This window comes from Pan paniscus, chromosome 2, assembly GCF_029289425.2.
Source record: "Pan paniscus chromosome 2, NHGRI_mPanPan1-v2.0_pri, whole genome shotgun sequence".
NCBI classification, from domain to species: Eukaryota; Metazoa; Chordata; class Mammalia; order Primates; family Hominidae; genus Pan; species Pan paniscus.
Genome location: NC_085926.1, coordinates 77,991,742 through 78,014,550, shown reverse-complemented (window position 1 = coordinate 78,014,550; position 22,809 = coordinate 77,991,742). Strand labels below are relative to the sequence as shown.

The 22,809-nt window shown below is 35.2% G+C and overlaps 1 long non-coding RNA gene across 1 annotated transcript in view; it reads left to right on the top strand.

Moving 5' to 3' along the window:
* Positions 1-7,430: 7,430 nt before the first annotated feature.
* The window catches only part of LOC129397415 (uncharacterized), a 320,007-nt gene continuing 304,628 nt past the window's right edge, over positions 7,431-22,809 (top strand). Inside the window, exon 1 of the long non-coding RNA XR_008624770.2 lies at positions 7,431-7,557. This is a non-coding gene — a long non-coding RNA (uncharacterized LOC129397415). The remainder of the gene's footprint in view (positions 7,558-22,809) is intronic.

Here is a 22,809-nt window from a genome sequence, read left to right as displayed (position 1 = left end):
TATACTTCCTTTAAATCCTAAAGAATTTTTAATAAACCATTGCTTGTTAAATCATTGTTGTACCACTGTTTCAAAAAACTTTTAATAATAAACTATATAAAAATTGATGAAATTTTTTCCCACTATCACTACAGCAGTATTATTTAATTTTTGAAACTTTAAATTATTACTTTGATGTTTTTATACATTTTTCAGATATAGATTGAGAATTACCCCTGTTAGATAACTACCTTAATAATGAAAATCAATTTTTACCTGCTTTTAAATTTTTCTTTCTTCATATTGGCAACCATAAAGTCACTCAAATTTCACACAAAAAACATCAACTTTAAAAATAAGCAAAATTCACCACACACCCAGGCACGCACGCACACACACACGCACACACGCACACAAACTCACAGACCAAACGAGGAGCATCCCAATGTAAAGGTTACAATGCCCTGCCACATGAACTGTGTTTTTCCTTCTGTACACTTCCCTCCTCATCCTATTTTGAAAAGAAAGTTCAAACAATTGATTGTGAAGGCATATGCTGTGACCAGGTGTTACCTGCTTTATTAACATGAGAGAGAAATCAAACCACAAAATGTTAGAGTTAGAAGTTTCCTTATGCACCTGGTTTCACCTGCTCATTTTACATAAAGAAAGCATTCAGAAAGGTTGACACAGCCATAGAAAAGATGGAAGAGCCAGGAATAGACAGATCTCTAGTACATAACTTACAAAAATAAGGGCCACAGCTTGTAGCTTGCATAATTTTCCAAACCTGAGATGAAAATTTGAGGTCTAATATTTCTATTAAAGAGAGATTTTGAGCTCACCATCACTGGCCATCAGAGAAATGCAAATCAAAACCACAATGAGATACCATCTCACACCAGTTAGAATGGCAATCATTAAAAAGTCAGGAAACAACAGGTGCTGGAGAGGATGTGGAGAAATAGGAACACTTTTACACTGTTGGTGGGACTGTAAACTAGTTCAACCATTGTGGAAGTCAGTGTGGCGATTCCTCAGGGATCTAGAACTAGAAATACCATTTGACCCAGCCATCCCATTACTGGGTATATACCCAAAGGACTAGAAATCATGCTGCTATAAAGATACATGCACACGTATGTTTATTGCGGCACTATTCACAATAACAAAGACTTGGAACCAACCCAAATGTCCAACAATGATAGACTGGATTAAGAAAATGTGGCACATATACACCATGGAATACTATGCAGCCATAAAAAATGATGAGTTCATGTCCTTTTTAGGGACATGGATGAAGCTGGAAACCATCATTCTCAGTAAACTATCACAAGAACAAAAAACCAAACACCGCATATTCTCACTCATAGATGCGAATTGAACAGTGAAAACACATGGACACAGGAAGGGGAACATCACACTCTGAGGACTGTTGTGGGGTGGGGGGAGTGGGGAGGTATAGCATTGGGAGATATACCTAATGCTAGATGACGAGTTAGTGGGTGCAGCACACCAGCATGGCACATGTATACATATGTAACTAACCTGCACATTTTACACATGTACCCTAAAACTTAAAGTATAATAATAATAATTTTTTTTGAAAAAAAAGAGATTTTGAAAAGGTGGAGAGACATTAAGAAAGGAGAAAGAAGAAAAAAGAAATTAAAAACAGTTGCTAAATTGTGATTGGAATTAATCAAGAATCACCTTGATTCTTCCAGTGGTGGGCAACCAATCCAGAAAAACAGAAAAATCTTGTTTATAGTTTCATGTGCAATGATGTTGTTTTTCAGCCCTGTCTCCATCTTAAATTATTGCTGGAATCTTGTACTAAAAGCTACCTTTCCTCTACTCTTCTCTATTTGCCTGACTTTGTCAAAAGATTTGAAGTGGCTGACATAACTGGACTGCCATTAACCCCAGGCAGCCTTTGCTAATAAGTAAGAAACTATGGAAATTCCCTCCTCAGTGTTTACCTTGGCTTCAAGAAGCAATAAATGTGAAACCACTGTGAAAGAACAGAGTTCAAACCACGTGAGCTCCTGAACTGCCATATAAGCTCAGTCTAGTACTATCGAGAAACATTAAATTTAGTTTTTTAAATATTAACATTAGATTTAGTTTTTCAATAAGTGATTGCTTTATCATATAATTATATGTTAAGCACCTACCAGGTACCAGACTCTGCTAAATCCTGGAATTATAATGATGATTAGGATACACATTACTAAGAAGTTTTTGGTCTGGTAGTATGTTAGGTAGATATACAAGTATTAGCAGATAAATTCCCGTGCAATATGGCATTACTACAAATAAACAATTCCTGTGATTACTCCAGGGACAAAACAAACAAAAACACTTCTTAGAGATTTGTTGTAATGTATAAATGAGAGTTGGCCCTGTGTATCTGTGGGTGCCACATCTGTAGATTTACCAAACTGTGGGTGGAAATATTCTGAAAGAGAGATCCCCAAAGTTCACAAAGTAAAGCTTGAGTTTACATATGCTGAGTGCTGTGTTGTATCCGTATGAATGAAGTGATATGTAGGCATTAAATTTGGTATTATAACTAATCTAGAGCTGATTTAAAGAATATGGGAGGATGTGCATAAGTTATACTCAAATACTATGGTATTTTATACAAGGAACTTGAGTATCTGCAAATTTTGGTATTCTTAATGGTCCTAGAGCCAATCCCCATGTGTATCAAAGGATAATTGTATGTGGTCTAGAGTTAACCGTCATATTTTGGGAATTGCCTCTCCCACTTGCCTAAGACTTAATAAATTCTTCTTTTTTGTTTGAATTTTTTTTTTTTTTTTTTTTTTTTTTTTGCCAGTGTCTCACTCTGCTGCCCATGCTGGAGTGCAGTGGTGTGATCATGGCTCACCACAGATTCGACTTCCCAGGCTCAATTAATACATTCTTAAAATGGAATCTCTTAACCAGATTTTATTAGTCCAAAGAGGGTACTTGATCTAATCTAGGCCAATTAGAGTACCCAGTCCCTTGACCACGGTTGATTGTCTAGGGCTGGGCAACCATCTAAGCTGGGTTATCTTGCAAAGGGAAGCAAAGCTAAGAAGTGGTCTTGGAGGCATCTGATTTCCAGATTCCTATTTTTTTGTGGTTTAGCAGCATCCATGTTTCCAGGTAATCATTTTTCTATGCTTCTTTGGATTCCTTGAGGATAGTACACACACTTTTTGCTTAAGCTTACTCAATTTGAGTTTCAACCAAATGCATCCTATTAGTGTTGGAGAAAAAAACGAATTAAGAAAGTGTGTGGTGGTCAATGCCCCCAGATGACCCCCCAGTGATTTCCTGCCTGCTGTTTTCCACACCTTTGTGTAATCTCTTGTCCTTGTATTTGGTAGAATTTATCACTTGCTTCTAACAAAGAGAATGCAAAAAGATGATGAGATATGACTCCCCTTATTAGGTTACCACAATTGAAAATTTTAAATACTGCAAGCACCACACAAATCAGGAAAGTAAAAAACTGTTTTTCAGTTAACTGACACACTGGCTCTGTGCCTTCATATCGTCATCTTGGATATAGCAACACAGTGATAGGAAGCATATTTCTAAAAGTCATTCCACACTGAGCTACCTACCTATTTACAAAAATTACTACAAGCCACATAAATATATCCCATACACCTGCATTAAATACCTCCTCAACTCAACTTTCCCTAGGCAGATCCAAAAAGTGTTAATGACCACTAAAATGCGACCCAGTGAGGGGGAAAGTCTAACAAAGGGGAATTTGGAGCAAAAAGAAGCTTTAATCTTATCAATTATCATCGAAATATACCACTCCCATAAATTTTACAAAGACATATAATCATGTGTCATATTGATAAGTTCCCTTGTAACAAAAGAAGCATGCACAAGTAATGGGTGCTCAAACTTGTCTTTCCTCAGTTTCATAGTAATATGCCTTGGATTTGTCCATAGTCACGTGATTAGTGACAGAACCTGGGCTGAAACCCATATCTTGATGGACTTTATCATAAAATGATATGATCGTGTACAAAAAAAATGGCGAAAATAACCAGAACAAACAAGAATTTGCACAAATGGTACCACCTACTCCTCCATGGTGAGCGGATCTGTCACTAAGTGTATAGCGTTATGCAAAGATCAGGGCCTAGAAATCTTTCTCAAATTCTCTTTAATGAGGATGTCTCCCATTTCAGGGACATAAATGCTGGGAGAATAAAGGCCGCAATCGAAATGAGAAAGAAAAACTTCTGTGATATCTTGATATGGGCTTTAGCCCAGGTTCTGTAATAATAACAGTAATATAGTAGTAATACAGTAATAGTGACAGAATCAGAGTAAGAAAGGCTAGTCATAGAGATGTATGTGTGTTAACAGCAACCTAATAAAGGATCTATTGACAGAGCCTAATGAATGATTTTCAACTCTCAAAAAAATTTGTAAGTTAGCTAAAGTATGCAAAAATAGTCTGTATTCATTCGAAAAAGAACTCTGGGTTATGAGTGAATAAAACTGTAAGTGAAGATTATATTAGGAATTATATTAAGAAAGTCGGTTGAAACTTGTTTTTTGTAAATTAATTTGGCAGGGGTATGCTTCTTGGGAAATCAGGAGTGCTTTGGAACAGTGCTGAGGGCTATGAATCATAGTCTCTCTGTTGACAAAATATTCAAAATGTAGAATCAACTCATTAATAAAATCATGTTCAGGCAAGTGTGGATGTTCTTATTCTCCCTATCTCCCCTCTCCCCAATTTTTTACTCTTGCTCTCTTAAATGGAAGAATATATCATTATAAATAATTGTTTATGTGGTAATGAACAGAGGTTACGGAAGAATTATTGGAGGCAGATTAGATCCCAAACAGGGGTAAGCATAAAAGATCAGGGTAGAGAATAAATCCTTTAGTCATATGCGATGGTTTGGAAAAGCTAAAGCCAAAGTTTTAGTGCTCTGAAGAACAAGAATGAAAACAACAGGATTAATCTCAATAATCTTGTAACACAACTTTCTACCTAAAATTATAAATGCACAATCAGTGTTCCTCTTTCTAGACTAAACAAGGAATATTACACAAATGAAGACTGATAAACTCATTTGCTCTAAATTTGCCATGATGTCCTTGGGATAATATAGGCTCCAAAAAAATATCACCAGCATTAGGAATTTTATTATAATTGAAAATATGATTTTATATTAGTTCTATTAATTTGACTACTGTTACAATCAGTTTCACTCTGAGTTTTTATAGTGTCAAATTATCTGAAAAACATTCAAACGAAAGAGTGGGAGGCTTACTTGGATATCTGAGTTTTATTAAGGATAAAAATTTTATATTTATTTTCAAGGATAATCAGAGCATATTCATTGTTCTAATTTTCTATTTATCCCTTCTTGATAATATTCAGATAAAAATTTTCTATTATATCACTACAAACATGAAATCAATTATTGGTGTATCCAAAAAGCTCTGATTAGGTGTTTGGTATATTTCTCATGTCTTATGAGAAATACATATTTTTTTCTTCCCATTACTTGTTCATGGATAAATTTTCAGTCAGACTGTAAGGTATTCTAATACGAACTATATTACATTTTTTATTGTTAAAGACTCCCAGCTTTTTAAAGATGTTGGAGATTGACCTGTAGATTTCTGTCACTCAACAAAATTGATTATGTAGATTTGGTTCCATAAAAATTGTAGTGCCATTTCTGTTACTAGTTTCCATAGTACTTATTTTAAAATGATGTACAATGGCATTATTTAACTTATAGTAAATGACATATAATAAGGCCATTATTTTTTATTCTAGGATTTCACATCAGTAAGTCAAATCAGAATTTGATCTTTATTATATACTCCGTTACTTTTAAAACAAAAAAGAAATGAGGTGTAAAATTAAATTCAACCCCATAAGTAAGAGGCAGTTTTATGGTTTGAATGCTTTTATTCTCTCCAAAATTCATATTGCAACTTAATCCCCAGAACAACAATATTGGGAGGTGTGGCCTTTAAGAGGTGATTAGGCCATGAGGGATCCTTCTTCATGAATAAATTAGAGCTCTATAGATAGGGCGTGTAGGAGTGGGCTCGCTCTCTTTTGCACTTCTGCCATATAAGAACAGTATTTGTCTATTTTTGCCCTTCTGCTTCCACCATGTGAGCATGCATTAAAAAGCCCTCGCCAGATGCTAGCACCCTGATCTTGGGCTTCCCAGCCTTTAGAACTATGAGAAATACATTTTTGTTGTGTATAAATTATGCGGTCTGTGATACTTTGTTATAGCAGCACAAAGAAACTAAGATACACAATTTGTTGTAAAGGAAAGACCATTGGTTATGGTGTCTATCAGTCAGAGTTGGGTTCTTTATTGACAGGCAGGAGGGTTTGGAAGTGGCCTCTACATTTTCTTATTTGCTTGTAGTATATTTTAACCTATTGATATTTAAATGACCAGATTATTTCCAGGAATGCTAAGTATGCAAAAGAGGAAATAATAAGGGCATGAATCGAAAACGGTGTCAAAATAAGACAATTACTTAAGAGTCTTAGCTATGAGTGTTTCAATATTTGAATAGTGGCAAAAGTAGACAAGTGTTTAATAGTTGCCTGCGGAGCAGCCTGGTTGGAAGATATGCAAGTAAACATAAATGAGAAAGAAAATATCACGGTTGTAACAAGTTTTATTACTGGTATGGACTCTCAGCCATGTCTTCAAGTACGAAATGAGAATGATATGATCATGTATGAAAAAAATGGTGAAAATAACCAGAACAAACAAGAATTTGCACAAATGGAACCACCTACTCCATGGCGAGCTGATCTGTCACTAAGTGTATAGCGTTATGCAAAGATCAGGGCCTAGAAATCATTCTCAAATTCTCTTTAATGAGGATGTCTCCCATTTCAGGGACATAAATGCTGGGAGAAAAAAGGCCACAATTGAAATGAGAAAGAAAAATTTCTGTGATGATGTTTCCAGAGCAGTTTGGCTTATAACCATGTCAAAATGCCTAGTTATATTGATGATGATGGTGATGGATGCAAATGTGGGGGGCAGATTTATGGCATGAGAGGTAAGAAAGTTGTGTATTTCTGGTTAATAGTCTCTAAATTGAGATTAAAGAAAAATATCTCTATAAAGATAATCTTTGGCATTCACGCATAAAGCCTTTAAGTTTATAAAACATTTTGGGGGTTGGTAAGTGTGATGATTAATTTTATGTCAACCACGGGGTACCTAAACTAAACATTTTGTGGGAGGTGTGTCTGCGAGGGTGTTTCCAGCTGAGATTAGCATTGAATCATTGGACTCAGTAAAGTAGATTGCCTTCCCCAGTATGAGCCAATATGAGTGGGCATCATTGAATCTGTTTAGGACCTGAATAGAACAAAAGGCAGAGGAAGAAGAAATTCACTCCTTTTTTTCTGCCTTGCTATTTGAGCTAAGACATCTCATCTCATATTCTTCTGCTCTCAGATTGGGATTTATACCACCAGCTTTCCTGGTTCTCCACCTTGCAGAAAGAAGATCCTGGGACTTCTAGCTCAGCTTCTATAATCATGTGAGTCAATTGCTCATAATAAATCATATATATACATACACACACACAGAGTGAAACAGAGATTATATAGTATCTATATAATCGCTCTCTGTCTCTCCACGTGTGTGTGTGTGTGTGTGTGTGTGTGTGTACCTTGTCTAATAAAATAAGGCGTTGAGAAAACAAGGTTACAGACCAGTTTGAGACCTAGAAAAGTGAAATAGGTTAAAAATCTGAGAGATGGAATTATAGAAAAGTATGGGCCATTGATCTGGCAAGACAAGAATATCAATTAAGATGTTAGTATTCAGAGTGATGGGACTATGTTTAGACAGTAGAGAGTATCGTGGATGGAATTTGACATTGGGAATCAAGTATGAGTAACTTCTGATTCACTGATTTGTATTATAGGTAAAAAGCTTTGGACTCTTTGGGGGTTAATGTGTTTTCATAATCTGTCTTATTAACCTAAATTTTAAAAAAACAAATTTTCTTTGCCTCATCCCTTACCATTTTCTAATTTCAATAAATTGATGTTTCTGTTTTGTTTTGTTTTGTTTTTTGAGACGGAGTCTCGCTCAGTCTCCCAGTCTGGAGTGAAGTGGCGTGATCTCAGCTCGCTGCAACCTCTGCCTCCCGGGTTCAAGCGATTCTCTGCCTCAGCCTCCCAAGTAGCTGGGATTACAGGCATACACCACTAAACCCAGTTAATTTTTGTATTTTTAGTAGAGATGAGGTTTCATCATGTTGGCCATGGAGGTATCGAACACTCGACCGCAGGTGATCTGCCAGCTTCGGCCTCCCAAAGTGCTGGGATTACACGCGTGAGCCACTGTGCTCGGCCAATAAATTGATATTTCTGATTTAACTTTTCGACTATTGTGGAGGAATCCTAGTTGATATTTAAAGCTATATTAGTCTCCATTTTTCCTGTGAGTTTTCACTAAACAAATACATAAGTTTTTTCTTTCATGTTGTCAATTTCACAAAATTCTGCTAACATTTTAAGATTTTTAAGTAAGGTGGTAAATGATTATTGTTTTGGGATTTGAATTAAAGCTATAATTTTTTTCAATTATGTTTTTGTTTTCATTATGTAAAAACGTGTCAGCTTTGTTGCGTAGAATTGGTTTGTAAAGCTTGCATCCTTCAGTCTTTAATTTCATTCATGCTTCCTGATTTTATTTTTTTCATCTATAGAAGTAATGATTATAAAGCCCAGAGGAGAATATTTATAAGTCCCCCACAACTGTCTACCTTCCCCAAAATATTCAAGTAAATTTTAACCATTTTGACTTTACATTGATATGTTTTCTGACTCTAAAATTACTTTAAAAATAAATAAGTAAATAAAACCCCATAGCCTAATTCCCCATATAATTTTCAGGATGAGCCGGATTTGGGAATCATCACATCATACATCTCTTTATTCTGTGAACAGAGACAAAATAAATTAAGAGGACAATTTTTATATAATCAGTCTTTGCACAATCTATTTTATCAATAGTATCATTAGGGGACTTGATTTATCCAGAAAATGTACTTCAGTGATAAACTTGATTGAGAAGGAGTTTCAATGGAACTTATGATATTACTCTACTAACCACTGGGAACACACTAATTTAAAATCTTTAGTAACTAGAAATCTTCAGTACAGCGAGAGATTCCAGTTGGAATTACAGCTGCAACATCTCACTGTTGAGGTCAGCACTGCATGACAACATACAGAAAAATTTTTCACAACTTTCATTTAAAGAGATTAATTTAAAAGTATTACTAAAGAATGTCCCAGTGTCTTTTGGCTCAAATTAGATTAAGAGATTGAGAAGTGATTCATTTTTAAATAAAGAGGTTTAAGATTAAAGAATGAAGCATGGTATCATTTATTTGTATATCTTAAGGTTTAGGAAACAGTGTTCATTCTGAAGTTAAGGAACTGCCTCTTGAGTCAGGTTCTGATTATATCATGACCCCCTTGTTTACCCCCACCACCAAGATACCCTTGGGACAATGTATGTTTGAATTATCCAAGATTTTTTGAACTGTAATATCTAGGCAAAATCACTAACGTTGATAAGTTCCCCAAAACCGTATTCCTATCATCTTCTTTTGAGAGTGTCCTTTCTTTCTTCTGACACTTTCTTACTCCTTACAGCAAACCTTCCCCTAACCCCAACAAGCAATGGTGTCTGAAACATATTTTCATAACAATTGCTCTAGTGGCCAGGACTACATCTGGTTTAGCCCCTGGGACCACTTTTCATTCTTATCTCACCCAAAAATTTTTGCTGCAGCAGGCAGTAGAGAGGTTCAAAGACTCAGTGGAGAGCAGCGGTATCTGGCAATCAAATAAATAAAAACGAAGAATTCTAGCTCTATTAATCTGTTCTTACCGTGGTATAAAGATACTACCTGAGACTGGGTAATTTACAAAGGAAAGAGGTTTAATTGACTCACAGTTCCACATGACTGGGGAAGCCTCAGGAAACCTATAATCATAGTAAAGGCGAAGGTGAAAAAAGGACCTTCTTCAGAAGGTGGCAAGAGAGAGAAGTGCAAGCAAGGCAAATGCCAGATGCTTATAAAAGCATCAGATCTCATGAGACCTCACTCACTTTAATGAGAACGGCATGAGGAAAACAGCACCCATGATCCAATCACCTCCCTCCCTTGACACATGGGGATCACAGGCCCCTCTCTCGACACGTGGGGATTACAATTCGAGATGAGATTTGGGTGGGGACACAGAGCCAAAACGTATCACCAGGAATGTAGATATTACCTTTCTAGCAATGTGGACTTTGAGAACCAGATTTTATTTTCAACATAATACTGCTTACTATGTGCCAGATACCCTTCTAAGTACTTAACAAATAATAACATTTAATTCTAAAACCCATCCCATCCAGTAGGTAACATAACTATTTTCCTTATTTTGCAATGAGGCAGAGATAATTAAGAAAGTTGCTCAGAATAGGAGAGCAACTAAATTCCAGGGCCAGTATTTGAGCCCAGGAAAACTGGCTTCAAGTCTGAGCTCTTGGAAACTACAAAATGCTGCCACTCATGAGATTATACAGGGTCAAACAAAGTTAGTGGCACATCTCTGCTACCTATGTATAAAGATGACACTCCAGTAGGGCTGAGTGTCCTGTAAATTCAAGGTATCCTCAGGCTACCAGGTCACATGATATACCATGGCATAACAGGTGTAATGCAATATCCCCATGTGTCCCCGCTATATAATATGAAAAGCACTCACAGACTGCATCGAATGTCATAAAGATTTTCCTTCCAATCTCCTCATGTTATTTTCCTACTAACTTCTTTGGAGAAAACCACCTGCTAGAAGGATTTTCATGTTTCAAATCAACCAGCTAATCTTTAAGGAAACTGTCATAATAGAGACATTTTTGGTGCTTGGCTCATACTGAAAAGTGACTTGTGATGAATCCTGTTGAGTTTTGAAAGAAAGTAGAACAGGGGCTCACCACTAGTCATCTAGTTCCAACTGGAAGAGACAACTTGGTGCTACATCTGAGGTCATTTGGTGTCCTCTTATAGATTTCAGTTGACTTGTCACACCCTTGAGACCAGGGATTCTTGCCATTTTAGAGTCATGGCCCCATTTGAGAAATAGATTAAAAAGTATAGATCCTCTCTCCAGAAAGATTCACAGATGGACACAGAGGGCAAAAGCTGTCTGCAATGTTTACAAACATCACCCTCATTACCTCCAAGTCCAGTGATGGAATCTTTGAGGTCCTTGAACTGGTAGTTAAATGGCTTCACTTCAGAGGAATTGGGAAATGTCCCTTTGACTTGTGATTGTAATTTGAAGACCTGCTCTTTTTTGATAACCTTGTCTTCTTTTGTAGAAAGGTCATTGATCACTGGTGTCTCCAGTGATAAACCCTCAATATAGGCATTTTTGCTTTTTTCTCAGGAAGGTTAACTTTAAGCTAATCTATCTCTGTAGCTGTCTATATCTCTACCCTAGGATCTATGTGAAGTAATAAAATACTACATATAAAAGAAATTAACTTAATTAGCACTGGGTGCAAAATGGCAAAACAATTAAATCTCTAAGTTGCTGCATGTAGAGAAGATAATTAGAAGGTTTTAAAAATAGTTAGCAAGGAGCATAACTTGCTCCTTCAACTCTCACCCAAATAAAAGGGGCTTTTACCCATGAAAAGATTAGAAAGTAAAATATGTGTGCAAAGAGGGAATGTAGAAAACATTGGAAACAAATTGGAAATGGGACAGAGAAAGCTAGAATTAAGCCATTCTTTCATTTAAAAATAATTTACTGGGCACGGAAACTATTTGCATAAAGAGCTTCAGCCATACAAAAAGAAAGTCACCCATTAGTTTAGATAACTTGATCTTGTTATGTATTTTCAAGGCTACCTAAACTTGGACTATTATAGTACTTACTAACTTTTACTTATTTTATTTTGTAATTGTGTGATTTTGCTGCTAAACCGTACATTTCAAGAAGGTAAGGATCACATACACTATTTTAATGTCAGTGCCTTACCCTACTTATAGTTCTTATTAGGGAATACATAATGATAATACAAATAATAGAATTTGAAGTGTGTTTCGGGCACTGTACTAAGTACATTTCCACTTATATTTCTTTTAATTGCAATAGCTATGAGAATGTTTTGGTAATTTGAAGTAAGTATAATAGTATATACATGATCTATGTATGGATGAATATTTGTTAACTAAATAAATCTATTAATGCATTTTTCAGAATTCATAACAATTTTACTTAGCATTGTGACAGTAATTTAAGTAAATTCCAAGCAATCTTTTTTGCATTTAGTAACTAGGATCTATATATGGAAGGTCTGTAACTAAACATATTGCTATTGCACAAGACAAACATGAAAGGTATAAATCAAATCAAACAATACAAAAAAAGAAATCCAAATCTGAAAAATCTAAGGCAGAGATTGTTCTCTTGGTTATATCTTGGTAAGTATTATCATCATTTCCTTGGTAAAGAGGACATGAAAAATCGCCCCAAACTCCACTGAATATCATCTATACTTTAGATAAGTAGTTTTTGCTTTGGTTAACCCTATTGTAAATTATACGTATTTATCAACCCAAATGCAAGTGTATTTGTTCATAACCAGTCCCCTGGTTGATTTCATAAAATCCCAAGTTAAGAAACTGTTCCTTGTGTTGGCTTAGTGGATATTAATTATTATATTGAGTTTCTGGGCCTCTAATGAACAGAGATGTTTACCCTTTCAAGAGGACTGTCTTAAATAGACTTGTTTCAGCTCATATGTGCCATATATTCCAAGATCTACAAAGTACATAAAATGTCCTTACATCTGGAGGAGACCATCAAATAGTTTCACGTAATTCTTTTTTTTTTTTTATTATACTTTAAGTTTTAGGGTACATGTGCACAATGTGCCGGTTAGTTACATATGTATACATGTGCCATGCTGGTGTGCTGCACCCAGTAACTTGTCATTTAGCATTAGGTATATCTCCTAATGCTATCCCTCCCCCACCCCACCCCACAACAGTCCCCAGAGTGTGATGTTCCCCTTCCTGTGTCCATGTGTTCTCATTGTTCAGTTCCCATCTATGAGTGAGAACATGCGGTGTTTGGTTTTTTGTCCTTGCGATAGTTTGCTGAGAGTGATGATTTCCAATTTCATCCATGTCCCTACAAAGGACATGAACTCATCATTTTTTATGGCTGCATAGTATTCCATGGTGTATATGTGCCACATTTTCTTAATCCAGTCTATCATTGTTGGACATTTGGGTTGGTTCTAAGTCTTTGCTATTGTGAATAGTGCTGCAATAAACATACGTGTGCATGTGTCTTTATAGCAGCATGATTTCTAGTCCTTTGGGTATATACCCAGTAATGGGATGGCTGGGTCAAATGGTATTTCTAGTTCTAGATCCCTGAGGAATCGCCACACTGACTTCCACAATGGTTGAACTAGTTTACAGTCCCACCAACAGTGTAAAAGTGTTCCTATTTCTCCACATCCTCTCCAGCACCTGTTGTTTCCTGACTTTTTAATGATTGCCATTCTAACTGGTGTGAGAAGACATTTATGCAGCCAAAAGTTTCACATAATTCTAATCATCATGGAGATACACATTTAATAACCTGCTTTATTTCCTCTTCTCACAGCACAAGCTGTTGGGAGACATGTCTCACTCAAGCAATTGTCTTTTGTTTGCAGAACTACCAACACTTTTCAAATTTAAATCCTACAAACAAGCTGAATTTGATTAAGTATTCTTCAGGTGGCTCTATCAAATACTCTTGTATAATATCAGTATGAAGGTAAGGCTTTTAATGAAACTCCAGCATTCAATTTCAACCCAAACTATACTATCAAACTATAAAAAAGATATTTTCTTCATTGCTCCACTTGCCCTGTTTCAGCTTCTCTAAACATTCGTCTTTTAAAATGCTGAATGCATGATAGAAGCACTGCATTCAATCCACCCACTGAGAGAAAGGCAACACATTTTCAAATTCCCAGAATGATGTTGAGCTAGGGAAGGGAAGAAAGACAGCCATCTGTATTACCAGGGCAAAATTGACTTCTGAGATCAATAAAAATTATAATTAAGCAGTGGAAATTTATCCCTCTTAAAGCATTCCATTTCTCAAATATTTAAATGATGACTTTGCAATACGACTTTCACTTCATCAGCGTCTCTGCAGAAATTGGAAATTACAGTATGTGATACAATTAAAATGTATATCCACAACCACTCAGAATAATCATGGCTAATTAGAAATTATGAATCATTAAAATAACATGGTTTTCTGTCAGTATGTGTGCACAGCACATTCATGTCTTCTGACTTCCCAATTCAATCTCAGTAAACCTAAGGAGGTACATTTGTTATAATATTTCTATTAAGCTTTTCCATTAGGTAAATTACCATTACAGCCAAAGTTTAAAGGTTATCTGGGCTAGCAAACTACTCAACATAGCTAATATGTATAATTAGCTGTGTTTAGATTCCACATTAAACTTTTCCACTGCTATTTAGTGAATTTTCAAAAACAATTCATTTATGCAGGCTTATCAAGGTTGCTGCAGTACTCCTGATAGAATTCAGAATATCTTTATTGTCATAAAATACTAATTTCTATTTTTTTGTATCTATCAATTTTAAGGCTGACTATAAAATCATCCAAATATTTCAGTATTTCTGATACATTGTTTGAAATATCCTATGGAGAAAGTAAATGTATATTGAAAAAAAGAAAGAAAAGAAAACAAGTAGAATTAAATTCAAACAATAATTTCTTTGAAAATTAAAAAACTGGTATTTTTTAAAACAAAATGTTTAGTATGAACTTAGAGGACACAAAATTCCTGTAAAATATTGATTCTGTTTAAATATGCTAGATTTTAACACTATTCTCAGAGAACTTCAAATATCCAGTTTTTGTAATAAATTATCCGATATATGAGAGAGATTAGGGTGAGAAATTCCAAGAAAGATAGCCACAAAAGAAGTCTTTGCTCCAATTGTCAACATATTCTTTGCCAGGCCAAAGTACAGAGATGAGGCTTGTACAGCTCCTTTTTAAGCTGCAACCATTGAGGCAGAGGGAAAAAATACTATTAAAGAAAATGATGAACCTGGTTGGACCTGTTCTCTCAGAAGGAACTGCTGGCAGTTCCAAATTTATAATCTAAAGAAAAGCTTCAGAAATTTCAGTTTCTGAAAACATGGTGAAGATGCTCCAAAGTTTAAGTAGAATATGATTCCAGAAATATCCAACCGGAATAGAAAGAACTTGGTGTCCAACTACAAAGTTTAAAGAAACTAGTGGTGAGAAAGGATTGAGTGCAACAGATAGCCGGTAGCAATTTGCCCATAGATGTATATGCTCTAATTACTATTGTGTCTATAGATACAGATAAAAACCACTGTGGATGCACAGAATATTCTCCAGTTGATGCAGAACTGATGTTGCCGTCATTGATGTGCTGGTTATCAAGCTGTTGTCTCGCAGCTTCAAAGCCGCCCTTTTATGCCCTTCTTTGTGGTGCTGTCTGGGGAATTATAAACCACGTTTCTACTTTGCCACCTGAGATCACCTCAGGCTCTGCCAATGGGGGGAGTTAGAAAGGGACTGGAAGGCTGGAAGAGGAAGAAGAAAGTTACTCCGTGTTTTTCATTCTCTTCCTTTCAGTGTTACTTCAACAGTAATGTCTAACATCTGTTTCCAGGTCAGTTTTTCCCATCTCAAGAACAGATGTGGCCCCTCACAGATACCAGCACTAGTGGGTTAAACTCCCTCCCCTGAGTTCTGGGTTCTACATCTGACCCAATCTTCTAGCTTTTACTTTTTTTTGTATGAATACGTTAACCTTTTTAAAACTATTTTCTTTAATTGACAAGTAAAAATTGTATATATTTAAAATATACAACATAATCTTTTGATATATGTATACTTTGTGAGATGACAAAATCAAGTTATTTAATATACCTGTTACATCACTTATTTTTTGGTGATAAAAACACTTAAAATCTACTCTCAGTAATTTTGAAATACAAAATATATTGTTAACTGCAGTTATCACGATGTACAATAGATCTTTTGAAGTTATTCCTCCTTTCTAACTGAATTTTTTTGTCCTTTGACCAACACCTCCACAATCCTCTCCCCACCCCTCCATCCTTCCCCAGCCTCTGGTAACCAGCATTTTATTCTCTGTTTCCATGAGTCTGACTCTTTTACATTCCACATGTAAGTGAGATCATGTGGTATGTTGTCTTTTTGTGCCTGGTTTATTTCATTTAACATAAAAATCCTTTAGGTTTATCCATGTATGGGAAATGACAGAATTTCCTTCTTTTTTAAGGGTGAATAGTACTCAATGATGTGTGTGTGTGTGGGCATTACACTTTAAAAAATTAATTCTTGCATTGAAAGATATTTAGATTGTTTACATATCTTGGCTATTGTGAATAATGCTGTAATGAACATGGGTCTGCAAAAATCTCTTTGGCAAACTAATTTTATGGTTTTTGGATATATACCTAGTAATAGGACTGCTGAGTAATGCAGTGGTTCTATTTTAACTTTTCGAGGAACCTCCATGCTCTTTTCCATAATGGCTGTACTGACTTACCTTCCCGCCAACAGTGAGCAAGGGTTCCTCCCAGCACTTCCTCACCAACATTTATCTTTTGACTTTTTGATCATAGTTGTTTTAATAGGTGTGAGGTGATATTTCACTGTGGCTTTAATTTGCGTATCCCTGATGATTAATGGTGTGGAGCATTTTTTCATATACTTGTTGGCTCTTCTAGCTTCTAAGAATCCCAGCTTTTTATTTTTAAAGCGGGTTTTCTCAGACTTAGGGATGGTAGCTGCTTCTTGCGGTTCCCCCTCTCAGATACTTCAGTGTTGCCTTTGTTTTTTCAGCCTTTCAGTACTGATTTAACTAATTCTCTATATTAAATTTTCTCTATTAAAATAATTACTGGTGTCACTTTCTGACTGGACCCTAATATATTACTGTAGCAATAAATAACAATTTTAATATTGATACATTCAGGGTTGCTTTGCAATTTCTAGTTCTGGCTTGTAATTTAAGTTCTGGCCACAGTGAACATGAGCAGTGTGTCCAGCAGCTTTTCCTTTGAGGAAACACCCCATCTTTAATGCCTTGGTCCCAGTGGGGTATATTAGTCCATTGTAATGCTATAAAGAACTGAGACTCAGTAAGTTTTAAAGAAAAGAGGTTTAATTGACTCACAGTTTAACAGGGCTGGGGAAGCCTCAGGAAACTTACAATCATGGCAGAAGGTGAAGCACAAGCGAGGCACCTTCTTCAAAAGGAGGCAAGAAGGAGAAATACCGAGCAAAGGGGAAAGAGTCCCTTATAAAATCATCAGATCTCATGAGAACTCACTATCATAAGAACAGCGTGGGGGAAACCAACCCCATGATTCAGTTTACCTCCACCTAGTTTTTCCCTTGATACCTGGGAATACCTACAATTCAAGATGAGATTTGGGTGGGGACACAAAGTCTAACTGTATCATGGGGGTAGTGGTGCTATTAAAGCTGGTATTCCATCCCCATGACAGGAGTGGACTTAGGACCCAGGTTGACCAATGAGACCTTCTCAATCCTATACTACAGAGATTGGTTGGGAGTTGGCGTGCGATGTAGTTAGGTCAATCACAGTCTTCTCTGGGACTTTTCTACTAGAGTTGGTGAAGTTACAGTAGTGGGAGAATTAGAAGTTGTGGCAGCTAGCTTCCAACTTACCTTCTTGTTTGGAATTTTCATCCACAGTAGAAGGAAATGAGAAAAGGAAGAAGGAGAGATAGAGGTAGAGATAGAGATAGAGATAGGGGTAGAGATAGAGATAGAGAGATAGCAAGTAAAAACAAACTTCATCTGAATTCTTATCCAGTCATTGATTGTTAGTCAACCAGCACCTTCTCAGGCATCATTTTATTCTATCACTTGTAAGCAAAAGTTGTCTAACTAATATGCATCAGCAAGGGTCAGGTGAAGGTCGAAATAAACATTAGTGCTGGGCCACACAACCATGACAACAAAAATCGTATGTTGAAATAGCCAGAAAACATATACTTCAAGTTTGTAGAGCCTGTAATCAAGGTATTTTCACATTTATTGTTTAAAAAACAAGAAAAAGTATATTGCCAATATTTAGGAGGCTGGTGTAGTCTTTTGGCTTACAAATGAAATTGGTAGAAAAGGTTCTCTGTTGACTATTTATTTTTCAAATTTTCATGATATATTATTAATTAGTATATACAAAACTAATTATGATTCAGAATTTCATCTTGCTTGAAGGGATGTAATGAAGAGTAACAGTTTTTTGGCTTTGCATGTCTCATATGACCCATTACAAACCATTAGAGAATCACATTTAATATGTCAGTGTTTCACAAGATAATAAACAAATTAGAACAGCTAACCTAAATTTAAAAAGTACCAGCTTTAGAGGTCTCCTGATACTTGAATTTTCAGTACAGACACATGTCAAGTAAATAGTCATTTCCTGTACACACTTCTCTTAAAAGCTGATGGTCTGTTTCCTTTCATTTGACCTTGAGCAGCAAAGAGACACAAAGAAGTTCAGGAAGGCTTGTGATTTCTTATTTCTTCTGGGGGTAGAGATATTTTCCCTGGCTCTTAGAAAAGGGCCTGCTCCAGCTGTGAAAGAAACTTCTCCTTAGAGATATGCAGCCAGGCAGGATTTTTGTTTCATCTCAAAGGGAAAGACTCCGAGAAAGAACAGAAAGAACATTCACCACTGGAATGGCCCACCATAACGCATCATACATATGTGATTTTTCTTCTTACTCTGACAGCATCAGCTGCCCCTCAGAGATCTTCAATGTAAAAGCCAAGAGGGATTCTAGCAGCCCACAAACTTTGTGTGATTTATGATATCCAAAAGCCCATTTTTATTTCTATTGCCATTATTTCCAAGACTGTTTACAAAAGCTTATGGTCCAATTGATGAAAGTTAATTGGGTTAGAAGCGTGAGGATCAGATGTCCAGTTTTCACTGAATTTTCCAGGCTTCCCCAGGTTGGCTCTCTCAGATACTTTTTTCTCTTTGAGCATCCAATAAATGTTGATCCTGCAATGTATTTTTTTATTTTAACTTAATATTTACATATACAATCATACATCCCTTTCTATTCATGCAACTGTGGTATAGTCAGGAAAACTGGAAAAATGCATGACTGTGCTTTTCTTCCTTCCTTGCTGCCTATTATTTGATTCTTTATTCCTCTCTGCCAATACACACATACCACAAGGAAAGCCGAGATGACTGCATTGAGCTAGAATGATAGAATCATATTATTCAGTTTCTCCTATGGTCATATACAAATGAAATTTTTCTCTAGTCTTAGAGGTATTCATACTGATTTTCTGTTCCTTAATTGGGCCATGAATATGTTAAGTAACTCATCTCCATTCTTTGATTTTGGGTCTCACTCTCTCCTTGTATTTTCTCTATCATTGTGGAAAAGAGCGCTGTATCACACTTGAATTTACTATACTGTCATTTTTCTTACATTTTATATAATTTGTGTATGTACATATTAGGTGTATATATTTATGAGGTGCATGAGATGTTTTCATACAGGTGTGCAATGGGAAATAAGCACATTATGGAGAAGGGGGCATCCTTTCCCTCAAGCATTTCTTCGAGTTACAAACAATCCATTTACACCTTTAAGTTATTTTTAAATGTACAATTGAGTCTTAATAAATAGTCTATTAAATATTGACTGTTGTGCTGTTAAATAGCAGGTCTTATTCATTCTTTTTGTCTTGATGAAAAACATTTCCTAATGGTTTTGCAGTTAACAGAGTATTTAAAATTTTGGATTTTTTGTTGTTGTTTTTGTTGTTAATCAAAAAGTGTTGGGAGATTCAAGGAAGGAAACAAAGGCTTAACCATCTGCGTGTATATAATCGAGTAAGCCACACGTTACAGTCACACAAACTTTTCAAATATCTAAAATTACATCTGAGTCACTTTTTTGCCGTATTAAAATATTTTGCTAACACATTTGTTGTGTAGACATCACCATAATCAATTAAACTAAATTGAACAATTTATAGTGTTTATCAGTATTTGGCACATAGTAAATGCCTATCAATGTCAATTATTAATATTGTCATATTAATTAGCCACCTTTAAAATGCTTGCCAGCACTTTGGGAGGCCAAGGTGGGAGGATCACCAGAGGTCAGGAATTCAAGACCAGCCTGGCCAACATGGTAAAACCCCGTCTCTACTTAAAAATACAAAAATTAGCCAGGCGTGGTGGTGTGCATCTGTAATCCCAGCTACTCAGGAGGCTGAGGCAAGAGAATCACTTGAACCCAGGGGGTAGAGGTTGCAGTGAGCCATCCCACTTCAGCCTGGGTGACAGAGTAAGACTCCGTCTCAAAAAAAAAAATACCTTTACTGACACGACAAAGAGTGATTTTCTTTCTTTTTATAATGAAAACTTTATATGTGAATTGCAATTCATTTTTCCTGTATAACCTTCATAAGGGTACCCTGAAACCACTCAACACTGTACCAAGACAACTTATGCCATATCACATATGGGGGATGCATCTCATATAACACTTCAAGTTTCATAAAACTGGTTTTCCATATGCTCAAAAAATATCTTTTAAGCATTCTGAATTATTTTACTCATTAAATAGTCTCTTCAGCATAGCAAAATTGAGCAAAATTTTCTCTTTAATATCCAGAGTCAAACATCCACAATAATGATCAAACAACTTTGTCCTCTCTCTGAGGATAACAAAGTGTCCACTAACCTGTACACTTTATGTGTGCAAATATAGTGATATAACCTGTAAACTTTACACATGCAAATATAGTGATATAACCTGTAAATTTTATGCATGCAAATATAGTGATATCATGTAGTTCACTTAGCAGTAATGCTTGATACACATCTCTGGGGATTATCTCTCTGACTGATGCACTACAAATATTATATACAATATGTAAAACTTTATTAAAAAATAATTTATTTTCACTTGTATGTTACCTGATTTTAAAATATAAAGGGTGATAAAAAGAATTTGTATATATTAAAAAAATTAAATGTTACATTGATTTTGTTTATGATTGTAAAGGTTCATTAAATCTATATGTAATGGGACAGTTACATAACTTTTTAATAAAGACAAAGGAGTAAACATAGTGATTAAGTTAGCACCACTAACCTGTCATACAAGGTAACTGATACTTCCTTTATTGCAATGTAATAATATTTAAAATATGATGGTAAAACATAACTAGGTACTGAATATTGTCCTGTCAGAAATTAAAACTATATACCTAGGGACTAAAAGTGCATGAAGAATTGTATAAAAAATAAAAATCTTTTTAGTAAATTATGTTCATTTGTTTATCTCACAATTGGTATGACATGAGTTTTAAATATGTAAAAATAGTTTTAAATGTCATACTGTATAAGACTTAGTTTATTTATACCATATTTTATTTTACATTTAAAAAAGACATTTTATAGGGTAAGTGCAATTGATTTCTCTTAATAAGATTGTTCTCAGAAAATAAGAATGTCCTACTAAAATCATTTACTTCCCTTTTAATCTATTATATATTTATGGATTTAAATTACACTAGAAAGTGCTTTTATTTGCATGAATGTCCCTTACAGCATATTGCAATTTGGTCATATTTGATTACCACATTCACAAACTACATGAGTGAATACTTTTCCCAACAAATTACTTCAAATATGGATGGATGTTTGGTCATCTGTATTACCAATATGCATTAATTTTCCCTTATATCCTATATAGTTGTCTATGTTAGGCTGTGATAGCTGACTCCTCACATGAAAATTGAATTCAGGTGGAAATTATATTGGAAGAAAATAACCCATAAAATACAAAATCCATTTATATGAAATACATAATTCAATACTTGGAAGTCACACAAAGCTCTGGGTGCATATAAGCAGATGCCATTGCTATTTATTATTCAAAGCTATAGAGATCAATAGTGAGCACAGACCCATTCATCTAATTAATGACATATTTGCTAAGTCAAAATTATAATAAGTTCTGGGGCTTAAAATATTCTTTAAGTAAGGATTTAACATATTCCTTTCAAAATAGGAAAGTTAGGTAATGCTATTACTATTTACATTGGATTATACGGTCATCAAATTTATAAAAATATCAACAGCATTTTAGTGGAAAATATCTTTGGTTGTATCTTGGATCTACTGTGGGTGCAACAAAAATTATGACTCTAGTAACTTCAGAAACACTGACCTAACAGAAATATTTTAGAATCTAATAAAGATCGTTTTAAATCACAGATGAAACTACAATTTTTTTTCTAAAGGGCAAACCAATCTAATTCTAAAGAGAACAAATTCACTAGCTATAAAAGCTATAGCCAATTGCCCAGAAGTGATAAAACTTGGAAGAAGATAATTTAAATACTATAAATATTACTCAAAAACTGATGTAATTTTCATCCATTTTCATGAATTCCCAAGTAGCCTAGGAAGACAGTAGAGCATAATTTAATATGAAAAGGAGGTAGAGTTGGAGGTCGGCATCTGTTTCTACCTTATGGAGAATCAACAGCAAATACTTGGTTCCTGGAATACAGGGAGGTAAGGATAGATTATTAAGAATAAAAATAAATGGGAGATATTAATGCAAATATTTCTATGT